Here is a 27,502-nt window from a genome sequence, read left to right as displayed (position 1 = left end):
ACCATTTTGTCATGCGGAAAGAGTCAATTTTGCGGACAAAACCGACCTCCCTAGAAAACAAGGCTTTTCTAGCGACAAACAAAACAATCAAGCACTATCTTTCCCTAAATATGCATTTAAAATAAAAGCAACCAGGTGTTTAAGGCTTACCTCTAGTCCAACGCTGTCTGTAGTAGCCAAGCCTCTCCGATCCAGATGAGCTCCTTCTCCTTGAAGCCTGCATTCACTAAAAAGCAAACGATTACATAGCACCTGAATAACTCATATAATAAAACATATTCATCATAAAGACCAAGGAGTTTATGAAACAAATTATATATAACAACTTGTTGAGAAAAATGAACTTAATTGTATTAATTGAAAACAAAAGAAACTATTACAACCAGTGCCTTGGTGTTCTGTAGGTCCCTCCCAGGGTCCAGCAAGAGTTCTCCTCTACTTTGATTAGCTCACCCACTTCCAAATGAAGCTAAGAAAGGATTGGAATCTCTCCTCTCAAGCTCTATAAGGGAGTCCTAATTTCAGCAACATCTACCCTTAGGAATGTTCAGCTTTCAACCTCCCCTCCCTCTGGCCCAATGCCTGTATTTATAATGCTTTGGAGGAATTTAAACAGGTCCACCATCAATGGGATAAGCTCCTCTTTCAAAGGGATAGCTCCCCTCTTCATGGGATAAGTTCCTCTTTCATTGGGATGCATGAACCATCTGGAGGTGCTCAATCCACGTCAAACCATCTTCTAGAATGCTCTAGAATCGACCACAAGTAAGTTTTTTGAAGTAAAACTTGCGATTTTTGACTTTTACAGGGGTACGTACCCACCCCTTTACAGACAGAGCGTACAAGTACGCAGGTATTATGAACTTGAGGTGCGTACACGCAGGTATGAGTAAGAGAAATTGCGGAACCAGAGTTATATTGCTTTTTCAAAGGCTTTCTCTCTTTTTTGGAGTTTGACATGAAGAGCAGAGGTATAAGTCTTGCCAAGGAGGACAGTATGGTTATTGATGGAGCCATACTGACTGCAAATAGTCATGGTCACAAATTTTAGTGTAACACTTCTGGTCCAGCTTTCAGTGGTGGCCTTTTCTTATTGTGTCTTTAAGGAGAATTTTTACAATGAGGAGCTCAATTTGAGTCTCCTGAAATAGATGATGCTTAGTAGGGTGGTTCTTGGATTCCCCAAGCCACTAGAGTGCATAGACTCCCCCTTACCAAGTCTCGACCTCAACTGGTCTTTAATGGGATGAGTCCAATTCAGTACTCAGTTCTCGACATATATCCTCATAGGGATTGCTTGAACCTCTCAAGCCTGGTTCTCTCTACTCGATGTTGCCTTAGCTTCTTAGGTCAGCTCGACTCTCTATTCTCTATTTCACTCTTTGCTCTGTCTCCTCTGTCTCACTATCTCCTTCTATCTGTTCGTGGCTTAAAGCCAATCCGTCCCTTGACTATTCACTTACTCTTCCATCCCTTCAGTTCGCCTGCCTCTATCTGCTTGGAATTCCCTGCCTCTGCATCATCACCACTGTGTAATGTTCCACAGGGAGGTGGCCACTTGTCCCTTCATGAACTGAGCGCCAACTCTTCCTTGAAGGGTCGTTATTTTGGTTACTTTGTGAAATGATTCATCCGCCAGCTCAGCGGTCAAATCGGACTTCAAAACTTTATGCGCCATAGATTACTTCTTCTGCCAAATTCAGTCTCCCATCAGGTGCAATCTCCACCGTTAGATCTGAGGCCTCCAGATCCTATGGTCATCGCTCTTATCACGCGGTTGACTTGCTCGAACGTTAGCTTGCGATGAGAGTAGTTTTCTCTCTCATCCGCCGGACACACGTCATTCAACGTATGGAATCGCTGGGTCTTTGGCCAAACCCGCTTACTACCCGAAACACCCCCGATATTCCGCCGGTTTTGGAGTGCGGGACCCGCCTTTGGTTTTAGCGCTTTTCCCATAGCTTTTGAGTTTTCCTTGTGACCATGTGCTCGGGGCTTTTCCTTCTCGAGGGGTTTTTCCCAGCGATGCATAGGAAACAACCTCCGTTTTTTGATCTGGATTTCCCAATTGCTAGTTTGTGCCACTGCGTGACCTCCATGGGCCTCAGTTAGCACACTTTGACTAAGGTCCTCGTTGTTCCATGCTGGCTACAAACCGCCACTATCTAGAGGTCCTTCTTGATAACTCATTGTTTTACAAAATTTTGAAGTCTGCCATAATTTGAAACAGTCATAGAACTTTGAGAATTTTCAAGGATCCAATTTAGATCATCTTGGGTGTTCAAATCATAAAATCGATAGGGTATTCCCAAGAATCTAAGGATAAATGTATATCTTCTAATACACCATCAGGTTTGATTACAGATCTATTTGCCAGTTGTAACAGTGTAGGTGTATATTGAAGATTAGAAAGTTTTAATTGATTCATAGTTTGTTTGCCCATGATATTTATGGTTGCTCCTAGATCAATCAATGTATTTGGGATCTCTATACCATTGATGTGTGTTTTCATAATGGGACTTCCTAGATCAAGATATTTCTGAATTGTTGTCTTACCCTTCATGATATTTGCAATTTTTCCAACTAGTTGGATTCTTTTGACTTCTTTTCTTTATCTTCTTGGTCATTTTATGCTCAAGTCCCTAATTTTCTTTGCGAAAATTGGTATTTCCTTAATGGCTTGTAGTAAAGGAATATTTATGCAAACATTCCTCAGTTGAACTAAAATGTTGTAATTAGGCAATAAAATGTGTTTTTTTACCCCTTCATCAATTTTTAATCTCTCATAAAAAGGTGGTTTTGAAAGAGATATTGAACATTGTTCCATAATAGGAGTTGAGTTATTTAAATGTGTAAGAGTAACTTGTTTTTGAGTTTTTTTCTTTTTCATTAAGGGACTTTTCTTCTTCAAAGATCTTTTATTTTTCACTTCCTTGAATAACAACTGATGGGGACTTGTTTTCTAATATTCTACCTTATCTAAGTTTAACTTTGTTTAGATCTAGTGGAGTTATGATGTAAGTTTGAAATTTTGTCCTTCCATATTGTAAACAAGTTGTGACTTTTTATTATTGTTGAGATTTGGGAGTGATTCGGTAGGCAATTGGTTTGGTCTTTGAGGAAATGGTAATGAAAGTTGTGGATTCAAATTGTGAGGTTGAGTTTTTTGAAAGGCTGAGGATAATATTGTGGAGGAAAAGTAGGATATAATTGTTGAAATTGTTGAAATTGAGGATATTAAGGATATTGAGGGTACTTTCCATAAGGATTTTTCCATCCTTGTGACCAAGTTTGTGGCCAACATTTCCAAGGCATTGGGGAAGTCTAATTACTTTGTGATGATTGTGCAAATGGTTGAGTGTTAAAACCTTGAGCTGTATTTGGTTGTGGATTTCGCCAAGGTATTTTAGCAATAAAACAAAGAGGATCTACCTGATTTGGTACTCCTTCTTCTTGATAGATAGCTTTAATACCTGGTATTGAGGGACATTCTTTTGTATCATGATTTTCCACACAAATAACACAAGTTTCTACACTCTTTAAATCATCAGGACATTCTTTCAACGCATGTTTCTTTCTGCAATTAGGGCAAAAAATGGACAATGCAACATTTTCAGCTTTTTACTTGTTTTGGATTTTAAGAGTGTCAATTTGTTCACTAAGACTCCGTAAAATATCTGTTTTAAAATCATCAAGAAAATTTCCTAATTCTTCTCTACTTATTGTCCCATCTGCATATTTATTAATCCTTGATAAAAGAGGATCTCTTGGATTTTTTCCAGTTCTTGCTTTGCCTCTTGAAATGTGTATGCACAACTCACAAATTTCTCCTAGTGACAACTAAGAATTGTCTTCCTTACCCATTAGATTGAGAAGATCAATGCAGTCACCTCTAATGGACTTCATTGAAGAGAGCTTTCAAACTTTCCTCATCTAGATTATTCATTTTTTCTCTTTTAACATTATAAGCAAATATTTCAACGAATCCTTCAATATTTTCATCTTCTTTCTGTACCATTTTAAAGACTCCATCCTTAATATTATGAGGCATACAATAGTCCTTATATTTCTCTAATAATGTAGTTTTATTTTTTCCCATGTTCTTATGGAGTTTATTCCTAAACTCATAAACCATTTTAATGCTGCATCTTTAAGGGTGGCAGGGAATAATTTCAACTTTTGAGCATCATGTAGATAATCATATACTCTACATAAGACTTCAAATTCAAAGAGAAATGCGTCAGGATCTTCACTCCTTAATCCATGAAAGTTTGGAAGGATAGAGAGAGATATTTTTCATTGTCACGGTTGTAGCTTCATCCAGGATAGGAAATACACAAGGTTCTAGATTTATATCTTCTCCTCTTCCTCTTCGCCTTCCTCCACCTCTTCCACCTCCTCTTCCCCCTCCAATCCTATGTTGTTCACCATTCAAATTATGTACCTATCCTTCCCCTTCTCCAGCCATTGTAGATTCTTCAGAACTAATATAGGGTTCTGGTTCTAAGATTGGGTTTTCAGCTTCCCCTAGTTCCTCTGGTTCTTCTATCAATGATTTGAAATAGATTTATTGTTCCTCTTATTTAGTAGGAACTTCCAACTCTTGAGATAGAAGTTGTTCTGTAGGTGAAGACAGGAAAATTACTCCTGTTGTTGGGGATATGGGATCTTCTTCTTCTATTATGGCTTCTATTGATGGAGTTGGTGACTCTTTAGGTTGGATTTTGGATCTTAATACCTCAGGGAGTTTATGTTTGCATGCTATGGATGGAATTCGAGTTTGTGTGGGTGGTGTGGAAATACGAGGTCATGGTGGGGTAAGTGATGTTGTTGGAATTAATCTCTTTCCTCTACCTACAAATCTACCCCTAGAGTCTCTTTCCCTATGCATATCATGTTCTTTTTTTTATTGTTTGTTTGTTTTTTTTTATCCAAAATAAATCAAGACTTCTTTTTATACCTCCCCGACAACAATGCCAAAATGTTTGTTAATTTAATTGTCTTAAATTGATTACATATATTATTGACCGGAGTTGGTCAACTTATGAAGTGCAAGTGCACAATATATGCTAGAAGCCTATTTATTAATTTGGATTTATTAATTGATTGAGTTATTGGAAATGTGTTTTTAAGTTTTGTTATTCCTATTTCAAAATATTGCTATCTAATGAAAATAAAATTATTGTAAATTTAAAGATATATTTTTTACTTGAAAAATGAAACCATAAAGTACTCACACTTGCAAAATGAAAACTATATTAACTCACACTTGCAGAATGAAAACTAAATTAACTCACACTTGCATAATGAAAACTAAATTAACTCACACTTGTTGAATGAAAACTAAATTATCTCTTACTTGCTGAAAGGAAACTATATTAACTCACTCTTTCTTCAAAATTGAAAGTTCAAGAAAGTAACTTGTAAACAAACCACTCTTCTTCTCAATTTAAGGTATGAAAATCTTTTGAATACAATTTCTCTGATCATAAAGCTTAAAGAAATCTATATACCCAAATCTATAAAGAGATACATCCTATGCTACGAAGTTGAAATGCTTTTAATGAATTTCTATAGACATCATAAGGAAGTCACTAGTATTTTCATGATTTAAATCACCTTCAGAAAATATAAAAGAGAACTGTAAAACTACCATAAAAAGATCAAAATTATAAATGGCTATGATTAATATTTCTATTTGATGAGCCAAAAACAACTAATAGAGAACTTCGCTACTACTTTTCTAATCATAATAAATATCACTGTTACTATCCAATCTAAAATCAGACTAAGAATTATGAAATGAATATATGTGAAAATACTACAACAAATAATAACAGAAAGGAAAATCTATAAGTTAAAAACCCTCACTATTTGCAGGGGCCCTCCACAAACAGGTGATATCAACCTCCAATAAACAATTAAATTTGCATCAATTCTTCAAAGGTGCTTCCATTAAATAAAAACACAGAGTTTTAAAATGATTATAGTCACCAAATATTCCTTCACGTCATCCCCTATTTTGTCCTTCCTCACGGTATTTATAAAATGCATTTAATAATTTTTTTATGCTTTCACACATACTTTCGGCTAATAGAGTTCTAATTTAACTATCAAACCGAGAAATAGATAACAATTCACTCACAATTTTCTATTCGTTAAATCAAATCATGAGGCATTTTCATCTCAGACTATCACTCGCTTGCTCTAGCTACATGTTGACTTTTTCCTTTGACCACATGATTTGGGTTTTCTTCTAATGATTTGGTGCAGATGAATAGGAGGAGATTATTGAGGGGATCAACCTCTTTCTTCCCATATCTCTCTTTCCTTGAATGGCACCTTGGACCCCATTCAACAATGGAGTTGGCTGCAGTAACAGATGTTAGCTGTAGAGTTGCACAAATCCGGTATCCAATGCAAAATTTAACTTAATAATAAGGAAAATTTAGGAAATATAAAAAATAGGGTAATTACTACCTTACCTATGTCAAAAATGTACAATTTGATGCCTCTAAATTTAAAATAAATGGTTAAGGAGAAGGAAAAACAGTGAAGAAGAGTGTGAAGATGAAGCATTCATGAGGCTCTACGCCAGTTATTACTAGAGTTGGAAGCATTCAGATGTTGGAGAGCACAATGCAGAGTTGGAAATAGTGGAGGTGGCACAATGCGGAGTCAGAAATAGACGTAGAGTCTTTAGTGGAAAAATAAATAGCTAGTAGTATTCAGGGACTCTAGTGATAGATGCATCATATGGAACATAGTTGATTCAATATTTTGGATATTTTTCAGTTGCAAATGTTGTAGTAGCAGCAACAAAAAAGTTGCATTGAAAATGCAGTGTTGGAAGTAGTACAGTAGGGTCAACAATAGCATAGATACAACATATATCAGATTTGTGTAGTGGTTGGTGGGAAGTCACAGGCAGTCACAGTGGCCAGACATCATTAGCATGACAAAAGATGATACATAGGCAGGGTGTTGTGACACAGTGTACAACAATAGAACACATTCCTCGCTAATAGGGATTGTTATTTTTTATAGCATCATATGTGTTCTAGCCATAAATCTTGGTGGAGAGACTAGAATACATGAGATATCCAAAACCCAGAAATCGTTTCTGGAAATTCCAGCTAGAGATGACTTAATTAGATTATTAGTCACTTTTAAAATATTTCCAAAGTCTAAACTTAGGGAATATAATTAATTAATCAGATTTGAGGAATGATGATCAAAGGCATGATTCAGTGTGTGATGACTATTGGGCTCGTAGCACTATCTTTGGATATCAGCTGCAATGATGGATCAACTTATTGACCAACGCATGTGTTATTTTTGAATTCTGTTGTATCTCAAGAAACTGCTATGTATTTATAGGCATACAGTTGCCATAAACTTAGGCATTGTCAGTTGATTTATGAAGTGTATAAGTAGTGATTACGAGGCTGTGAAAGCTACCAATAGGAGATATATGCTATTTTTTAGCTGTAACAACAGACCTTGTAATGATATTTTGATTAATACAATTGCTCATATTTTGAGTATTTTACAAATCTTGATCTTGCCACAGCCCTAATTAGGGATTTGGGCCCACTCTCCTAACCAAGCGCTATTGGATTAGATGTGAGTGTAGGTTTATTTTATGCTATTTTATCCATTTGTTGTGTAATTATTTGAGTGTGTTGATGTGAGCGTTAACTTGTTGTTACTCCTATTTGATCTTACAGTTATAAATTATTGTTACACATTGTTATGCTATGATTAAATTTTCAATGTTGGGTAGGGAAATTATGGCCTGCATATACCTTGCATGATAGCCTTGGAATAACTAGTCAAGCCCCAGGTTGACAATTAATGTGGAACTAGGTGAATTGCATGATTCATATATGAACACCAACATTTTGGCGTCATTGTCTGGGAGGCTATTGAAGGCGCGAAAGTACGACTAGTATTGGCCATAGGACCACTCTCTCATCCTGGGGAGGGAATTTTTTTCATCCTAGTCTAGGCCTTGAGCATTAGATTATTTTTTTCTTTCACATGAACCATTCTCTCATCCTTGGAAGGGAAGTTTTTTTCACCCTGTTTCAGGTCCTAAGCTTAGAATTTGTGGTTGGTTTTGTTTCCTTCTTTTGCTTTCTTTCTACGGGCCACTCTCTCATCTTGGGCAAGGAAGTTTTCACCCTAATCTAGGTCCCAAGCTTTCAATTTACTTGAATGCTTTTGTTTTCTTTTCTGATTTCATGAACAGAGATACAAATAAAAGGGGCAAAGGAAGACCCCCAAAAAGAGGAAGGAAAGATCTAGGAAGAAATACCTATATCGAAGAAATCATTTCAAGAGCTGAATCAAGAGTATCGTCGTGAGCTGTTGTTTGCATGTGATCTCATATGAGATCTGGAGGGAAGTCAGTTTCACAAGCACAACCTCCCCCGATAAAAGAAGCATAATTCAGGGAAGAAGAAGTGGTAAGCAGAGGATCAAAAGAACTGAACACTGTGATTTCAAAAGAATAAGAAGACTTTAGGGAATTCACTGAACCATTTGATCGAGGGAGTGTTGTTAAAAAAACTCAACCATGCATTATAGAACAACCAGAACCTATTGAGATTCCAAGTGAATATTGGAATATATTCATGGTTCCTGCAACTTCTTCGATCGATTTCCCAATTGGTGATATTAGGAGTGATGCACCTATGAAGCCTATTGCTCTGAAAACATTACCTAACTTTCATGGTCTTTCTTCTGCAGATCTGGACACATTCTTGTTTGAATTCGACGTTGTTTGTTTGGGGTATGACTATATTTCTGATGCACATAAATTGAAGATATTCCCCACCACTTTGAAGGGAACATCTTTGAGATGGTTCATGGGTTTAGGAGGGACATATATTACCACATGGAATGATATGAAGACGATTTTCCTCGAAAAGTATTAAGACAACTGCAAATCCTGAGATGCTAAGGAAGAAATACTTAATATTATGAAGAATGAGGATGAGAACATGGAGGAATTTTTGGAACGTTTCCAATACAGTTTGCAGAGTTCAAGACATAGTGATCTAGATAAGGACAACTTGAAAATGATTTTTCTCTGGGCACTAAGGGAGGAATCTTTGGAACTTTTGAATGTAGTAGGAACATGAGACATATCAAAGGAATATTTTGAAACCATATTTGAATTGTGTATTAAGTGTTCATGTCGATATATGAGACAAAGACAGGGGATCTGAACCCTCAAGACATCCAGTGGTGGAGTTACGAAAGCAAAAATCAAAAGCTTACTGGAAAACTTGAAGACTGATATCTTGAGAACACTATCCTCACAGCTGGATGTTTTACAGGTGAAACAGAAGTAGATAGAAGCAGAGAAGGCCATGTCTATTTTTTTCCCTCAATGAAAAAAGAAGCACCCACTAAAGGAATGTCCATTAAATAGTGTCGAGGCCTATGTGATATGTGAACAGAGCCATTCCACTCACTCATGTCCATCTCTTCCTGGGCTGAAGGCAGTTTTTCAGTGAGAAAATGAAGAAGTAGATCAATTGTACTTCATGGGATCAAGGAAACCATGGAAACGACGGTCACAAAACATGAATCATGGTATGCCTCAAGACCATTCTCATTATTTTAATAATTTGAATTTTGGGCCTCTGTGTGTACCTTTTCCACCTTCATGGCCGTAGTCTCATCAATATCCAATGCCCTGGAAACCATGGCTCCCTCAGTCTGGTCCAACTCCTTCATGGTCCTAGAATTGGCGTTGAACTCCTCCTCCTTCAGGACATTTATCCTAACCTATGCCGCAACAACAGTTACAACTACCTTTTAATGCCTTCACGAGTAATCCTCCTCTTCATCCACAACTGCATGTTCAATCCAACCAAAATCCAAACAATAGAGGGGGTCAATAGGTTGAGACACTCAACCTTCCTGCATATAGTATTGCCACTGCAAAATGTAATGAATTAAATCTCTAGTTTTCTCGAGTGGTAAATACTTAGACTTCACCAATAATTGTTGAACATACTGATGATGAAGTCTTAGAACCAGAACCTAGGAATTCTGCTGGAACAACTGTGGATGAGTCAACACAAATTCTTATCGAACAACAAACCCTTTCTCAAACAATTGTTACTAGAGGATGTCAGACTGGTCCACCTTATCCTAAGAGACTATCCTTGAGAAAACATAGTCCTCGTCCTGAATTTGACCTTTTAGGGGAATTGCAAAATTTATTTGTCAAAATTCCCTTACTTCAGGCTATGAAGGATGTACTGATTTATGCCAAAACAATCAAAGAATATTGGTCTAAGGAACCTGGAAGAAAACAAAAGCATCCACTCATTATTCATGTTATGGGAAAATCATCATATATAATTTTGGGGAAGTCTATACCTATTAAGTACAGAGATTTAGGGATCCCAATTCTTACAATATAGATTAATGGGGTTGACATCCCAAATGTGTTGGTAGACTTGGGGGAAGAAATTAATGTTATAACTTCTACAACCGTGATTTCCTTGGGTTTGTAAAACCTTAAACCAACTCCCAGCATCATAGAATTGGTAGATCGTTCTACTATAAGACCGGTAGGGAAGTTGGAATATACAACTATTTCAGTAGACTCATGGTAGTACCTTGTTGATCTTTTAATATTACATACCCAATCCCCAATCAGTGGGAATTATTTGATTTTAGGAAGACCTTGGCTTACGACAAAAAATTCTTACATTCAGTGTCGGTCGAGAAATATGGTGATATCCAATGGGGAATTTACAAAGAATCTTATTCTTTATCCCCCTACAGAACCAAGTTCATCAGATAAACCAAGATTTATCTTAACACAAAAGCCTCTACCTGCAAAAGGGATTGAACTTGAAAACGAAGCAAATAGAACAATTCTTACTATTGGTGAGGTCCTTTTTTCTAAGGATGAAACGAAAGATGATACCATTAGTGCTTTTATCAGAAGTCCCAATTTATTTTCTGATTCAACCAACCAGTTATTTGAATTCGTTATGAGTTGCAATGTTTAGGAAGCTATTGAACCAGATATTGAAGTTGAAAATGTTCCTATAATTGTACCCCGTAATAGTATTCCTGTAGAAATTGAACCAGGGAAGACATTAAACATTAATCCCAACCTTTCACCTTCCCAGTCTGAATGATTACTAAAATTCCTTCGAGAACAAAAGGAAACCTTCACTTGGGAATATACAAGCATGAAAGGGATCCCTACTAATTTATGTACTTATCACATATACATTAAAGAATAACGTTGTTCTGTTAGGAAACCACATAGAAGAAAGAACATTGTCAAAGATGAATTACAAAAACTATTGGATGTGGGATTTATTTACCCAATCTCAGATAGTCAATGGGTATCCCCACTAGTCATTGTTCTAAAAAAGAATGGAAAGGTTCAGATTTGTGTTCATTACAGGGAATTAAATAAAGAAACTTAGAATGATCATTTTTCCTTACCTTTTATTGACCAGGTCCTTGATACATTAGTTGGAAATAAGTTTTCTCCTTTTTGGACAGATTTAGTGGATACAACCAGATCCAAATAGCTCCTGAGGATAAAGATAAAAATACCTTCACATGCCCTTGGGGAACCTTTGCATACCGAGTCCTCCCATTCAGTCTCTGTAATGCACCTGCTACCTTTCAACGAGCTATATTGGGGATATTTTCTGATCTAGTCAATGATAGTGTTGAAATCTATGTGGATGACCTCACCCCATATGGGGATTATTTTAAATAAGTTCTAGAAAACCTAGATAAAGTACTTAAAATATGTAAGAAAACACATGTTTCTCTTAGTACAATAAAATGCCATATGATGATGAAGGAAGGAATAGTGTTGGGAAATCTTCTTTCAGTTGTAGGAATTTGGGTTGATCCTGCCAAGGTAGAGGTAATAATAATTTTCCTATGCCTAAGACACCAACAGAGGTATGTAGTTTCATTGGTTATGCTAGCTATTATAGAATTTTTATAGAAAAAAATTCCAGTATAGAATTTCCACTTTTTCAATTGTTACCTAAGGATTCAAAGTTTGTGTGGATAGATGAATGTGAAACAACCTTTCTGAAAATCAAAAAACTACTTTGCAAAGCTCTGATATTTATGCTATTAATAAGTTTCGGCATTACATTATAGGGTATCCCACTTTCGTGCACAATGATCATACAACCATTAGGTATTTGATGAATAAACCGATAACTCTTAGACGTATTATGAGATGGTTATTATTAATTCAAGAATTTGATATTACCATTGTAGATAAGCTAGTGAAAGATAATGTAGTTACAAATTTCCTATCTAGGCTGGATGCTAATGATGAAGGTGCACCTGTAGGGGATATTTTTCCATATGAACATCTTTTTGCAGTTTCTACTCACACTCTGTGGTATGTAGATATTGCTAACTATCTTACTACAGGAAAAGTACATAAACACTTACCATACAGAGAGCAACAAAGGATTATCCATCATAGTGCCCGCTATTAGTAGATAGAGGGATACCTCTTTTATACAGGACCCAATCAACAAATCTGATGTTGCATGGGTCACGATGACATCTATGATGTCCTAAACACTACTCATGATGGCCCCTATGGAGGGAATTTTGTAGATAAAAGGAAAGGTCATAAGGTGTTACAGATGGGGTACTATTGGCCCTCTATTTTTTGTGATGCAAGGAAATATGTCCCAGGGTGCGATAGCTATCAGCAGATGGGACAACCTAGTCAGTCAGATGAGATGCCATTACAACCTCAACTAGTTCTTGATCCCTTTGAGAAATGGGATATCGATTTCGTTGGGTCATTCAATCCATCCTCAGATCAGAAAGTCGACATTTTGGTCTGCACGAACTATGTGACAAAGTGGGTAGAGGCCAAGGCTATTGTGAAAGAAACATACCTGGTTGTCTCAGACTTCTTGTTCAAAGAAATTTGTGCTCGGTACGGAGCTCCTAAAGTGATAGTTTTAGATGGAGGGGCACAATTTACATCACATATGATAGTAGGACTTATATGAAGAAGTATGGAATCAATCATAGGGTGACATATCCATATCATGCTCAGGCGAATGGTCAAGTCAAGAGTACAAATAAAGTGTTGGAGAATATCCCTACGAAGACTATAGGAAGTGATCATCGAAACTGGGATGAAAAGCGTCTTGAGGCACTTTGGGGGTATAGAAAAACATGGTGGAACACAACAAGATTTTCACCATACGAACTTGTCTATTGGAAATTCCCTTTGTTTCCAGTGGAATTCAAAATTAAAATGCTTGGGAAAACCCTTGAAGTAGGTTTGGATCTTTAAAAATCCCAGAAACACTGATTGGAACAGCTAAATGAGTTGGATGAAATTTGTTTGGTAGCTGTCTAGAACACTGCTACAATTTAGCAACAACAAACTAAATGGCATGATAAATTTATCAAGAAAAAGGTGTTTCAAAGAGGAGATTGGGCATTTCTCTATGACTCTTGGCTCAAATATTTTAAAGGAAAACTTTGCTCTAGATGGATGGGACTATATGAAGTTGACACAGTGTTTGATAACAAGACTGATAGACTCGTAAAAATCAATGAGGCACATACTCCCCTGATTGTAAATGGAAATCACCTCATATTGTATCATCGTCCAGTATCCAAAGAATAATTTATTAAACATCTCTGATAATTCTGGTTTTGAGGTTGTTGGTGCAAAGAATTCTTCCTTTGCACCTCTTGAGTAAAATAAATAATATATATATATATATATATATATATATAAATGTTGTTACTACTCTATCATTATTTTTCTTGCAGGTAATTTGCTGGTGCTTCTACACCACCGGTGTTGTTACTCCACTAGTGTTGCTACTCCTCTGGTATTGTTACTCTACAGATGTTGATCTCACCTAAGTAATTCACTAGTGTTGTTACTCCTCTAGTGTAGTTACTCCATTTGTCATGATTTTGTCTAAGTACACTGGTGTTGTTACTCCTCCGGTGTTGTTACTCCATTTGTCATGATTTCATCTAAGTACACTAGTGTTGTTACTCCTTCGATGATGTTACTCTGTTGGTCGTGATTTTGTTTAAGTACACTGGTGTTGTTACTCCTCCAGTGTTGTTACTCTCTTTGTTGTGATTTTGTCTAAGTACACTGGTGTTGTTACTCCTCTGGTGTTACGACTTTGTTCGTCATGATTTCGTCTAAGTATTTTGGTGTTATTACTCCTCCGATGTTGTTACTCCTATGGCATTGTTACTCCTCCAGTGTTTTTACTCTGTTAAGGTAAGTTGTTAGGTACATCCCCAACTGACTTCGTGGATTTGATTAACATTTCACCTATGACATGACTAGACATGAACGTGGATGGTCATCCCTTAGTTGGGGGAGGTACTATATTAATGTTAAATATGTTGTATTTAATAGAAATAATGATCCATCATCATTGTTGTTGAACCTCTCACTAACTCATACACTCCACATTAATATTTAGATCCTCACCATACCTTATGCAATTATCCATACACATTGGAACTTGAACTATGTATGATTGTATTGAATTATGGTCCTTTCCAATGCATTGTAATAATTTCCATTATTTACCATAATCCACCATGGATTTTTTCCATAATATTCACCCAGATTTCCCTTTGACCGCATCCCTTACAACCGCAATCCTTGTCATCCAACTTGACCAACTAATGATCTCCTCAAAAGTTTTGTTGATACTCCGAGTGATGCTACAGAGAAATTTGCAGAATGGGTGGACAAGTTGTTAGGCATGAGTCTGAAGACATAATGTAGGTTTGATGCCATCTAGATGTATGGTAGGTTTTTCTAAATTCGGGATGGCATACCTATTTTGAGAAGTTACAAGGATTTGATGGAGTCGTTACAATGTAATTTGAGTTGAAATTGGATGGGAATTATTCTAGAGTTCATGGGCTAGACATTCCTATCACAGAAGAAGTTATTTCAACTGTTAACAAATTACCGCAAGGTGGCCAGAAATGGTTTTCCCAAAAATCGCCTCTACCAGAATTTCCAAAATTATTTTGCAGGTAGGGGAGACCATGGTTCAAAAGGGAAGGGGATACAATCAAAAGTCTTTACCACATCCATGGGTTGACGTCACACATTTTATGGTGAGATACATCACTTGTGAATGGCGGCTTCCTTCCCTATTCAAATACCATTTTAAACTTCTTGCATACCTTTGGTTCTATAATGTGCATTCTATGGATATGCCACATTTCTTATGGAATAATCTGTAGTTAATGGCATGGTCTTCTTATTGATCATGGAAACCATTGGCAGTCCTCACAATCCATGAACTTGTTAGTTGCTAGTGGTACATACCTTATCACAAAATTTCGTGGCATGGCCATAATTCACTAAATTGTTTTATCATCAATATGAAAAAATGCTTGAATATCATTTTTTTTGGCTTGCGGGCTTGATGAAATTTCTGGAAAAACAATCGGGACAGTCATGTTTTGAGGGACCAAAAGTGAATATTTTTAAAACCTGTTTCTACCCTAAGTAACCCTTGATGTTTACTTTATAACCCAATTTGAATCACTCAATTTGGATTTGAAATGAAAAAGTTAGAACCAAAACATTGATTGGGTGTCTAGCGGGCAGCTCAGGAACAGAGTTGGGACAATTGGTTATTGGAGGCCTAAATGAATGAATTTTTAAAACATGTTTCTATGGTAGATTCCCCTATGAATCTAGTTTACAAGGCAATTGAAAGCACTCATTTTCGATATCGTATGGGGAATTTATGATCAAAATACTGACTGTCTATCGTAAATCAGCACTCTTAAAACTCTATTTTTCCAGTTGTTCCTTACAGTATTTAACCTATCAATTCTTCTTTTATTCAAAACCTGTTTCTATTGGAAATAAATAAATGAATCTAATTTAATTTCCAATTTGAATCATTTGAATCCGACATCAAACGAAAAATTTATGCTTGAAATATCAACTATTGGTCTAAGTTAGGTAATCAAAAATGACTATGTTAGGCAGGTTGTTCTAACTAAAATTGACATATCATATCATTGAATTTTTAAAACCTATTTTTACGGGAGATAAACCTTTGAATTAGCTCTCATTTGGCTTTGGAATCACTCAATTTTGACGAAAAACAAAGAAGTTGTGATTAAAACACTGCAGGTTAGTGTGATTGGCCACTGCTTTCCCGCAAGTGACAGATAAATTTTACTTTGTTATTTTCTCAGTGAATTTGTTATACATAGTAACTACTTGTTGTTTTTTTCATAATTCTTGGATTATGAGAGCCCGATCACCTCTCTTTCTCCATGATTTAATGTTTTATTGCAGGTAGACACTTGTTTTTTGCAGGTCTTGGGAAAATAAAGAAGGTCAATTTACGGACGAGTGATTTTTGAAAGAAATTTTATGAAACAAAGGAATTTAATCCAACTCATTACCCAATGGATTCATAATAGAAGAAATGAAGAATTGATTTGAATTTCAATATTCATGTCTTATCACTGCGGCCAAAACATCTTTCAAAGAGATCATTTTTTTTACATAATACCATAGCTGTTGTAACTTAATTTACTTATTTACATACTGTTTTTTAAATAAAATGTTGATTCTTTTCTGATTTCTCTTATATTTTGTGTTTCAGGTGTTGCTTCATCTAAACTGTAACCCATCCTTAGTATTAATACAGTGAACAACTAATTCATTCTTTGCGTGCTTGCATTTTATGCTCGTGCATTTTGCTGTTCCTTTTCTGAAGGGACAACATTTGTGTGCACTTTTGTTGTTTCTGCTGTTCCTTTTCCAAAGGGACAACATTTTCATTTTGTTGTTCATTTTTCAAAAGAACAACACCTTTTGTGTCAGCCGTTCCTTTTTCACGGATCATTTTGTTGTTCCTTTCTCACGGTTCATTTTGTTGTTCTTTTCTCAAGGTTCATTTTGCTGTTCTTTTTCCACGGTTCATTTTGCTGTTCCTATTTCACATTTTGCTGTTCCTTTCCGAATGGAACAACACTTCTGCACTTTCACATTTTGCTGTTCCTTTCCGAATGGAACAACACTTCTGCACTTTCACATTTTGTTGTTCCTTTCCAAATGGAACAACACTTCTGCACTTTCACGTTTTACTGTTCTTTTCCGAATGGAACAACACTTCTGCACTTTCACATTTTTGCTGTTCCTTTCCAAAGGAACAACACTTTCACATTTTTACTGTTCCTTTTCAAAGGAACAGCGTTTTCGTATTTTTTTGTTCCTCTTAAGGAACAAAACTTTTTCACATGCATTTTTTTTCGTTGTTCCCTACAGGGAACAACACCTTTTCGTGTGTATTTTTTTTTTTTTTTGGCATGCATTTTCTTTGTTGTTTCCTACAAGAAATAACACTCTTTTTGAGTGTTTTTGCTATTCCTTCAAAAAAACAACACTTTGGGAGTATTTTAGAGAGCAACCCTTCCTTCCTCTTGTGGGATTATTCATAATTCATCTCAACCACATTTTACTGATTCCCCTTCATGGCATGAAGTACACTACTTTTGTGAGAACAAGAATTATGGATTCCATTGAAGCGAGTTAATATCATTTATGTTATGATCTTTAACAGGACAACTCCTTGATGATAGATTCTTTTCAAAAGGGACACAATTATTTATATATTACTTTACTGCATTGATTTCTGTTGAACATGATATTGATTGATCATCTTATTACCACGCTGGTTCCACCCTTCCTGGTTATAATCTTCTCTGTCTGTAATAAATGAGACTATGGGTATTTTTTTTTTCTATTTCACATGTTCAACTTCTTCCACCATCCCTGCTCTTAAGGAGTATTGAACCTTCCTTTTTTTATCATAAAAATGTCTAATAACAACAAAATTTTGTTCACAAATGGAGGATAGGGGGTCTCACTACGAGCTAGCCTACCATGTTCATAAGGCTGTAACAAAGTGACATTCCCATTATGGCCACCACACCAGGGTTATGATCCATTGGATAGCCAAATTATCCTTGGAACAGGAGGTCTCATCACGAGCTGGCCTGATCACTTTTGCTACATCCCAGTGAATGGCAGTGTGGTTATCTGGTTACCATGCTAGCACACTGATCTCTTCTGTAGAACAACACTGAAACTCTCTAGTTATAAATTGAGGATTCTGGCTCATATGGGTTAAAAAGCAACCCTGCCGAGGCTATGGATGCCTGCTGGCAGCAGAGGCTCTGCTTATGGTATTGAAGTTATATCTTATCGTCAATTATTACTATAATACCCTTTTCTTATTTTTTCTTTTTTATCGGAGAAGTTATTTCCTTAATTTTTTTTCCCTATTTTGAACCTTTACGCATGAGAAATTATTTTCAGATCAATCGCATCATTTTCAGCGAGAATACCGTCAGTAAATCATCTTTTTGACATATTGTTGTTCTTTTTCTTTTTCGCATAACTTATCATCAATCCAAAGCATCCTATCTTTTACTCATAACTATCTTTACACACTCTGCTCTCATTATAACCATAACTCCCGATGTCCTATCATTGATATGTGTACTCTGCTTCATTTACTGTTGTATTTTTCATTCCCTTGCCTTGCCGTCAGCATAACACCTTTCATATACTTTATGTTCATGGAATTCCTTTTCCAATTGGAGGGGGAATGTATGCATTATGAGATAACATGTAGTCTGCCATAACTTGTTGATTTGACAAAAGTTTTTTTGATTGAAACTTTTACATGCATCTTATATATTTCTATTCAAAATTAACACTATGGATTCAAGAACATTGTATGCAAAATAATGCTTTGTTTACAGGAGAACAACAAGTATGGGCAAAACTCTATTCGCAGCATGACCACACTATTGCAACTTATAGAAGAGGCTTGAGCAAATTGCGAACGTGAACAATTGTTTGGACATGATGTGCTTGCCTGGATTCCACCTTTAGCATCACTTTCAGCACCAACTCTGCCTATATCAGCTTCAACAAATTATAGTCCATACATGTCATTCTACATTTTTTTTTCGGAGGTAAAACTTGAGGTAAAATAGCATAATTTCCTGATTTATTACGAATTTAGGAGAATTTAATAATCCATTTTGAGCATTATTTATCATCCTTCATTCCACATCTTTACCACTACCCATTTTTCAGTGGCATATCATCTTTTGGTTTGGGGGAGTGTCACTTTCATTGATTTCTTTCTTGTGACCATGTCATCCATATTATTTATCATCCATTGTTATTCTTAGTCATTCTCAATGCCTCCCTTATTCCATGTTGTTTTACATCAGGCATACAATTCAACAAATGGTAGCAACCACCTCAATTTCTTTTCTAGCATCGCATGAGGGCATGCTAATTTTTCAGAGAGGGGGAGAAATTGCTACGCATGATGGATGTTTTCTACTTTTTTTTCTCAAGGCATACAATTTAAGTGTAGAAATTGATTTCCACATATTTTTAAAATTATGAACTCAATTCTTGTGATTTCTGGATAACACAGACGTATCATTAAAATACACATACCCAGATAATTTCAAGATAAATTGGTTCATAAAATTTTGGAAATCATGCACTCTCACCTACAACCATTTTGTTTATATCTCATGATCCGTGCATCAAAACGATCTGATTTTTGGATCATAGAAGCATTAATATAGTTGAAATCTACTTGCACAATTTCAACAAAAGCTGGTTTGTAGTTTTTGGGAAAATGGTTAATGAAGGTTGCTGTCACTTATATCATATTTTGCTGCAACTTCATTGTTATGCCTTCATCAAGATTGCAAAAATTGAATATTTATTAATTGAGGAAGAATTCATTTGTTCTATGAGCTGAGATGAACAAATTTTTTATTGCTTGGTTAACACATGGGTTTTGTCTTTGGGTTGCATGAGGACATGCAATATATTCAGTTTTTTGTTGCATGAGGACATGCAATATATTCGGTGTGGGGGTGTGTTGGGCCGTGAATACGACCACTTTGTAACACTTATTTTATACGTTTTTACTCTTCTTTATCATGCCATTTATTATATTTTATTATTTAAATCCATTTTATAATGATTTATGCTCTTATGAATGAATATTATTTATTCTCCTTTATTTCTAATAAATTGATGATTATGCATGATTTTATCAATGATAGTTTCAATAAATTGATTGTAACATTATTCACTATTTTTAGCCTCCAAGATAATTTCCAGATTGAAGATTTGATCATTAAAAGTGCCAACTCAGAAATTCGCTGGAATAAGAAGTGACAGTTTTGCGGTTGAGATTCTGAGCAAATGAAGCAGAATCTGGAAAATTTGGAACATGGGTTTTGTTGAGAACGGACCCAATTAACTTTATTAAAGAATGGTTTTCCCAAATTCGACTTGTATTGAGAGACACACAAGGTTCTTTGAGCACAATTTTCTCAGATTTGTTGTTGTGGCCATCCACCAAATCTTAGCTGCAAAGCCAAATTTGCCTTGCTCTTGTTGATCAATTGGTTAGAAGCAAACCAGTTTGTAATAGAAATCATGTTGTACTTATCTTTTTTGTAACTTCTCTCTGATCTCTCTCTATTTAAATGAAAACAGAGATCAGAGATGGGATGAGGGAATTGATGAAAAATGATGAATTTAGAGATGGAGAGTTGAGGATTTAGAATTAGAGATTTAGAATTAAGAATTCATGATAGGATAGGAGGAAGAAAGGATTGTTTCATGCTGTAAGTCTCAAAGATTCAGCTGTTGTAATGATTTCACCATTTAATGATTAATACCTGATTTGGGAGTTGTTGTTCATTCTTTTCATCTGAAGTAGCCCAACAGCATCCGCTGGCGGCTAAGGGCCCAACCTCTGGTGGAGTGCGCTGCTGCTGTATTATATCTTTACGATTCATGTGTGGTTTCATTTCTTTCTTTTAATCTGTTTAGTAATCTGACGCCCTTTACTGTTTTACATATCAGCGTTGTTATATATACTTGATTGGATACTATCGTTATCTGCAACATGAATGTTATGTTATCATTTTAACTTTGTATCGCATTGCTATTCCTTTTAATAGTTGATATAACATTGCTGTTCCTTACATATTGTCATTCGATTACATATTAACTGCATTGTATGTTCCTAAATCGGTACAACTGTATGATGTATTCTTAAATTGTGACTGTTGTTTATTTGGGATTGTTGTTCTGTTACAATTGCTGTTACTTTATAGCTGTGATTCATGCATATTGTATCGAAGCTCAGATTACTATTCCTTTTAATGATAAGTGTGTTGTGTGCTTGATTTGGGTTGTTGTACATTCAGATTTAATCTGTTGTTCCATTCCGTGTGCTATCTGACTTATTCTTAGAGTAAAGATTGCTATTAATTTGGCTTTGCTATTGTTCATTTCCATTAATTAGAGTTTTCTATTCAGATTCCTTTAATTACAGTTTGCTGCCCATTTACTTTGTTGTTCATTTCTGTTGATTAATTGCAAGAGTTCCTTTTAAAAGAGTTTTCCTAATTTACTTTCAATAGCAGCTTTAGTTTAAATTCTATTTCCTTTTTAATTGCTTTAATACAGGGCTGTCAACTGTAGAGAACATGGGTTACTGCTTCCTCATTCTCAGATTGATTGTCTTGTCCTAGTTTGATTTCAATTGTATCAATCTCTAGAGGAATGAGTTATTGCTACTGTATCCTCGATTGATGATTGCTGAGTGAATAGTTGGATTTCCGAGCATTTGAGTTTATGTTTTTGTAATTAGATTTTATTTCAAGCATTCATTTACTTTTCTATTTTGAGGACTGTACTACATCTTTCATAACATTACTCTTGAGTAAATAGCCGCCTCAGACTGAGTACACTCTTGGAATAAAAAGTCGTCCCTGGGTTGACAATTAATGTGAAGGTAATTAGGAGTTAAAAAGACACCTTTTTACTAGCTCCACACTAATCAAAGACTTAAAACAAAGAATATGTTTCTTTTTGAAAAAACTTGAAAGCTTTTTAGCTGACTGGGAAGCAATGTGATATATGCCAAAGTGATGGAAGGAAACCAAACAAACAAGACTTGAAATTTTTGATAACCAAACGTCACATACCAATCAAGAATATGAAAGAACAATCAATAAGGAAAAGCCTCAAACAAAGCAAGGGATTGCTTCAAACACAGCTCAAAGGTTCAAACGAACAAGCAACCCAAGAAAAAGCTAATGCTTCAAGAAACCCTAAGGTGAACAGGTCACATAGTTCAAAAGGAGAAATTTCAAGGGAATGAAACCAAGAGTCAAATATTCCAGCAAATAACAATTCGACACATAACAAATAGGCAGAAGACAAATTCAGAAGGACAAGACACACTGGCCAATCAACAAATAGAAATTCAAAATGAAAACCTACAGGAATCTTTGCGAGCATTAAACTGAAAACTTGCACTGACAATGAAAAGTCACACCCCCTTAACTAGCAACTTGCGACGTTGTTGCAAAAGTACACTAGGAAACAGTGCCAAGCATAACTCAAAGCGTGTCGCTACTGTGAGGCGATTTAATCGTGCCAAACAGTAGAAAGTGCAACTAATTAAATAGAGAAAACATGACTATGGTCACGACTATCATAAAATAAAAGGAGACAACCCCAAATCAAAGGAAAATTTTAAAAATTCAACTGAGGAAAGGCAAAACCTATCACTTATGATAGAGGCAACACTACCAGGAGTAGTCAAACAACCCAAAATATGGAGAATTCTACCCAAAAAGTAAAGGAGACAATAAACAAGCAAATCAAAATCAAATCAAGAGACAAAAGACACAGTTCCCCAGTATGGTCGCCAACTTGTGAAGCAGGTAAGTTCCCTCTACGGAGAGAGGGAACCCCTCTAGCACTGGACTAGGTCTAGTCACAGTAAGAACAATATCAAAGAAAATTCCCTTAGATAGTTAATGTCATGAAGGCCTACCTTCAAATCCTCATTTGATGAAGTTCTCGTTGTGTTGATCTAGCTCTCATTCTAATCACTTTTGTACCTGAAACAACATACAAAGAATAGCAACAAACATAATAGAATACAAAAAAAATGATCTACTTAAAGGATTAAGGAGCTTCAAGCTATCAATACGAAATTTGACATAATATATAGGAAATAGACCATTGATTTGTATTAATATGAACTGAGGTAAGACTTACAACATTGTAGGTCTCTTTGAAGGGTCCTGTCAGCATGTCTCCACATGCATTCACTCATGAGTTGTCTCCCAAGAGGATGAATAACTTTCTCTTCTACCCAATAGGCAAAATTATGATGCTAGAAAACTCATACAATCAAGCCAAATCCACACAAAACTATCCCAGGCTAAGTTACATTAGAAGCTACTTCTAAACTCTAGAAAAACTCTCTCCAAAACTAACTGAACTAACTCCACTGCACTCTCTCTAAACTCTTGAACTGAACTCTTGAACTAGTGGATCTCAACTATGAAGGAGGTATTTATAGGAGGAGGAGCCTCCATAAGAGATGGGAGAAAGAGTTTATCCCTTTGGGAGTTTGCACAAAAGGTGAAAAAACCATCCCAAAGGAGAGAGGTGAGCTCATCTAATCCAAAAACCAACCCTAGGACTGCCCATCGATAATTTGTTAAAGCAAACTTGCCAAAAGTAGCTTGTCGCAAGTGAAACACAGGGATAGAGCAGCAACGTCACTAGGGTTAGTTCAATCTCGACCATCTTCATTGGTGGAATAACTGATGACCCGCGATGACCCAAAAACAGAGGTTAAAAAGGGTCTGCTCCAAGAGTAGTGAAATGAGGTATTCTTCCTGATATGACAAGGAAGACACTGACACATATTTTACAACATGACACAAAATAGATGTCAATAACACAGATCGGAGGTGTCCAAGATTAGGTAATGCTATGATGTAGAGGGGCTCTCTTTCCTCCTTTTCTACTATTATCTTCACCTCCTTAGCCTTGGCCTCTTCATCACTCATCCATGATGTAAGGGCCATCAGCTACAAGTCCCCCAACTTCACATTGGGGTCCCACACATTCGACTCTGTCAAGGAAATTTTGTGTAGGTAGAACTCAGATAATTTGACCTTGTCTTCAAGGGTGCTCTTGACACATAGCTCAATGAATTTCCTATAATATTGGTGTTACACAAAATATTGTCACCATGACTATTTGCAGTCAGTATGGGTCTATCATCATTCGTACTGTCCTCCTAAGAAAGTCTCAAACCTCAGCTCTTCATGTCAAGATTTGAAAATGAGAGAAAGACCTTAAAAATCAATAAAGTTATAGTTCTGCAATTTCTCTCACTGTTACTTGTGGTCCCGCACCCTCTGTTCATATTACCTGTGGACCTGCCCGCTCTGTCTCTAAAGGAGTGGGTGTGGACCCCTGTGAAAGTCAAAAAGGCGCAAGTTTATTCTAAAAAACTCACTTTGGGTTAATTCTAGATGATTCTAGAAGGAATTTTGACGTGGATGGTTCGCTCTTAGGTGGTTCATGCATCCCAAAAGAGAAGGAGGTAATCCCGTGATGAGAGGAGCTATCCCTTTGAGGGAGGGCTTTATCCCTTTGAAGGTGGACCTAGTAACTTCTCTCCATTGCACTATAAATTAAGGCATTGGGCTGGTTGCTGGGGAGGTTAGAAGCTGAACATTTTTTAGGGTAAATGCTGGTGGAATTGAGACTTCCTAGTTAAGCTTGAAAGGAGAGATCACATACCTTTTGGCTTCATTGGGAAGAGAGTAAAACTTGTCAAAGTAGAGGAGACTTCTTGTTGGACCCTGGGAGGAACTTGTATAGCATCAAGGCACAGGTTGTAAAGTTCTTCTTTGATTTGAATTAATACAATCAGATTCATTTTTCTTAACAAATTGTCTTATGTCATTTGTTTCATGAATTCCTTGATCATCATGATAAGTATGCTTTATTATATTAGTTTTTCAGGTGCTATTTAATTTGTGTGCTTGTTTGTGTTTGCAGATTCTCTACAAGGGAGCTCATTTGGATCAACGGAGCGAGGCTTCCACAAACTTGCATTGGACCCAAGGTAGGCCTAAAACACTTGTTTTCCTTTGTTTATAAATCATATACTTAGAGAAAGATAGATTTTGATTGGCTTGCTTGTCACTAGATATCATTAGATACTAGGGAGGTTGGTCTTGTCTGCAAGAACAACTCATTCCCTGTGACAAAATGGTGACTCCACTGGGGACTTGATTTCTTGATTTGCTTTACTTTGACCTGAGAAACTGTGTTTTTGTTTCTGTTTTTGGCTTGTTGTGTGTGGAATTGGGTAGATTTAGTAGATCTTGGATTATTTTTTGTTTTTCATACTTTTGGGAGAGGACCGCACCCTCTACTTGTAACACAGTGTGGAGCTGTCCTCACTTTTGCTTTACACACAGAGCGGTACCGCACCTGTGTGGACTGCGGGCTTGCGGACCCTGTCAAAATTTTGGAAAACTTAAGATTTTCTCTTTCAGTCAGCTTAGTTTTTGTTTAGGTGTTTATATCCCCTGCCCAGACCTGCATGTGACTTGTCAGGAACTTTTCTTAGGTTAATTCCATTGGTATTAGGGTTTTAGGTGAAATTCCTAGAAGTTTTGGTTGTCGGGCTTGATTTTCATTTTGGTCTTGTAGTAGCTTAGAGCTTAGAAGCCTTAGAAGCCTTAGATCACCTTGGTTTTTACTGGCCTTCTTATGAGTCTGACCATTTGAAAAATTTGCCTTTGTTGAGGAGTCCATCTTGTGTTTCTCTTTGCGAAACTTTGAAAAAACTTGTGTTAAAAGTTTTGGATTTCATTTTTAGAAAAGAAAACAAAAATTGGTTGTTTTTTGACTGATTTGTGATTCTAGACAAATTAGTCCTTAGTTTTCTTATAGCTAAATAAAACATCCTTGAAAAGAAATCTTGTAAGCTTTTACTTCAAATAGTTCTTAGAATTTATAGATCTCAAGATTAGAATTTTCCATAGTTTTGAGTGTTTTATAAAAATAAAAAAATCTCTTTTGGAAAAAGTTTGTTTTTGTAGTATTTGAGTGTTTGAAAGAAAAGGGAAATTTTTGTGAGCATAACTAGTTGTCTCATTTTTGAGTGCATTGGAAAAGACAAAAAGCTCTTCTTTTGATTTGTTTGTTAAGGAAACGATTTGTTTTTACAAGCATTTGCATTCTCAAACTCTTTCCTAGCTAGAAATTCATTGAAGGGAAAAGATTGCTTATCATCTTAAGTGCATTTTTTAGTGATTTCGAGTCGAGTCTTCACACCATAAGTTTCATCTCCACACCTCTTGACTTAAAGAAAAACCAATAAAAATAACGCTTAAAGTAAAATCTATCTAGTAATCTTTTTATTTCTAGGGCTCTATTACACCAACATAGCTTAGGCTAGTATCTTGGAGTAGGGAGTAATTAACTCTCCAAGATAGTAAAACAAACAAGTAGCTATATCTTGCGGTAGGAGAAAAATCCAATTGTTACATCTATACTCTGGGAAAGCTCCTCTTAAAGGAGAAGCATGAGATCGTGTCCAAACCAGTGTGGGAATCAATCCTTCCTCATTGGGAATGACGCCAGATATTCACGTATTAAAAACGGTAAACCTCGGATTAACCATTGTTGAGGAGCCTGGGGTCACTTGTTGGTAAACCTTGGATTATGTCAAGGAGCCTTCAAGGGGATTGAGCTTGTTACTCTGCCCTTGCGTGCGTATCGGATCGTAGACTCTTCCCCTAGGTATATTTGTTTCTGTTGGTAACCATAGTGACCATATTCTATAGGATTCTTTCCTAAGGTGACGGTGGAGGGAAGATCCCACTGTACCTGGAGCAGACGTCGACTAGACTCACTTGGATTTTCTGGGGGGTTCTCTTCACTCGAGACAGTTTAGTGGAGAAACTTGTGCCAGTCTATTCATTAAGCAGGTTGCCGGGGTAACTGTTCCAACTGCCATTTCTGTATTGAACTCTGCGACGTTGGATTTCATCACCAACTAGTGTTTTCAGTACAGAAAGTTACTGTTTGTGTGCGGTTTTATCTCCTAGATTCTTTAGGCGTGTGAATCAAACTTGTTTGGTTCTTTAGAGACTTTAGGTGGTTTTCATTGAGATTTTTCTTTGTTTGCGTGTGAAGTAGTTAAAATATTTAATCGTGGCTGAATTACCGAGGAAGTCTCGTAGACTTCGGGGCCAACCTCCTGAGTTTTCACTGAGCTAGCCTGAAGGGTTACGAGCCCTTGTAACTCCTAGAGATAGTAGAGTTGGGTCACCTGAAGAAGGAGAATCTTCTTTATTGGTACATCCTGATTATCAAGCTTCAGTAGCAGATTATAATCCACAATCTGTTTATGTTTCCAAAGTTACTGGTAGTTTTTCATCTACTAGTGATTTAGGTGAGGAACCTGATATATCCAAACTTGAAACTAAATTTGCTGCTACACCAACATCGGGATTTGCCTCTCCAGCTTCT

The sequence above is a fragment of the Pinus tabuliformis genome, chromosome Q (assembly GCF_031772625.1).
Source record: "Pinus tabuliformis cultivar Carrire ecotype Pingquan chromosome Q, CPIR1, whole genome shotgun sequence".
NCBI classification, from domain to species: domain Eukaryota; kingdom Viridiplantae; phylum Streptophyta; class Pinopsida; order Pinales; family Pinaceae; genus Pinus; species Pinus tabuliformis.
Note: the sequence above shows the minus strand (reverse complement) of the source record.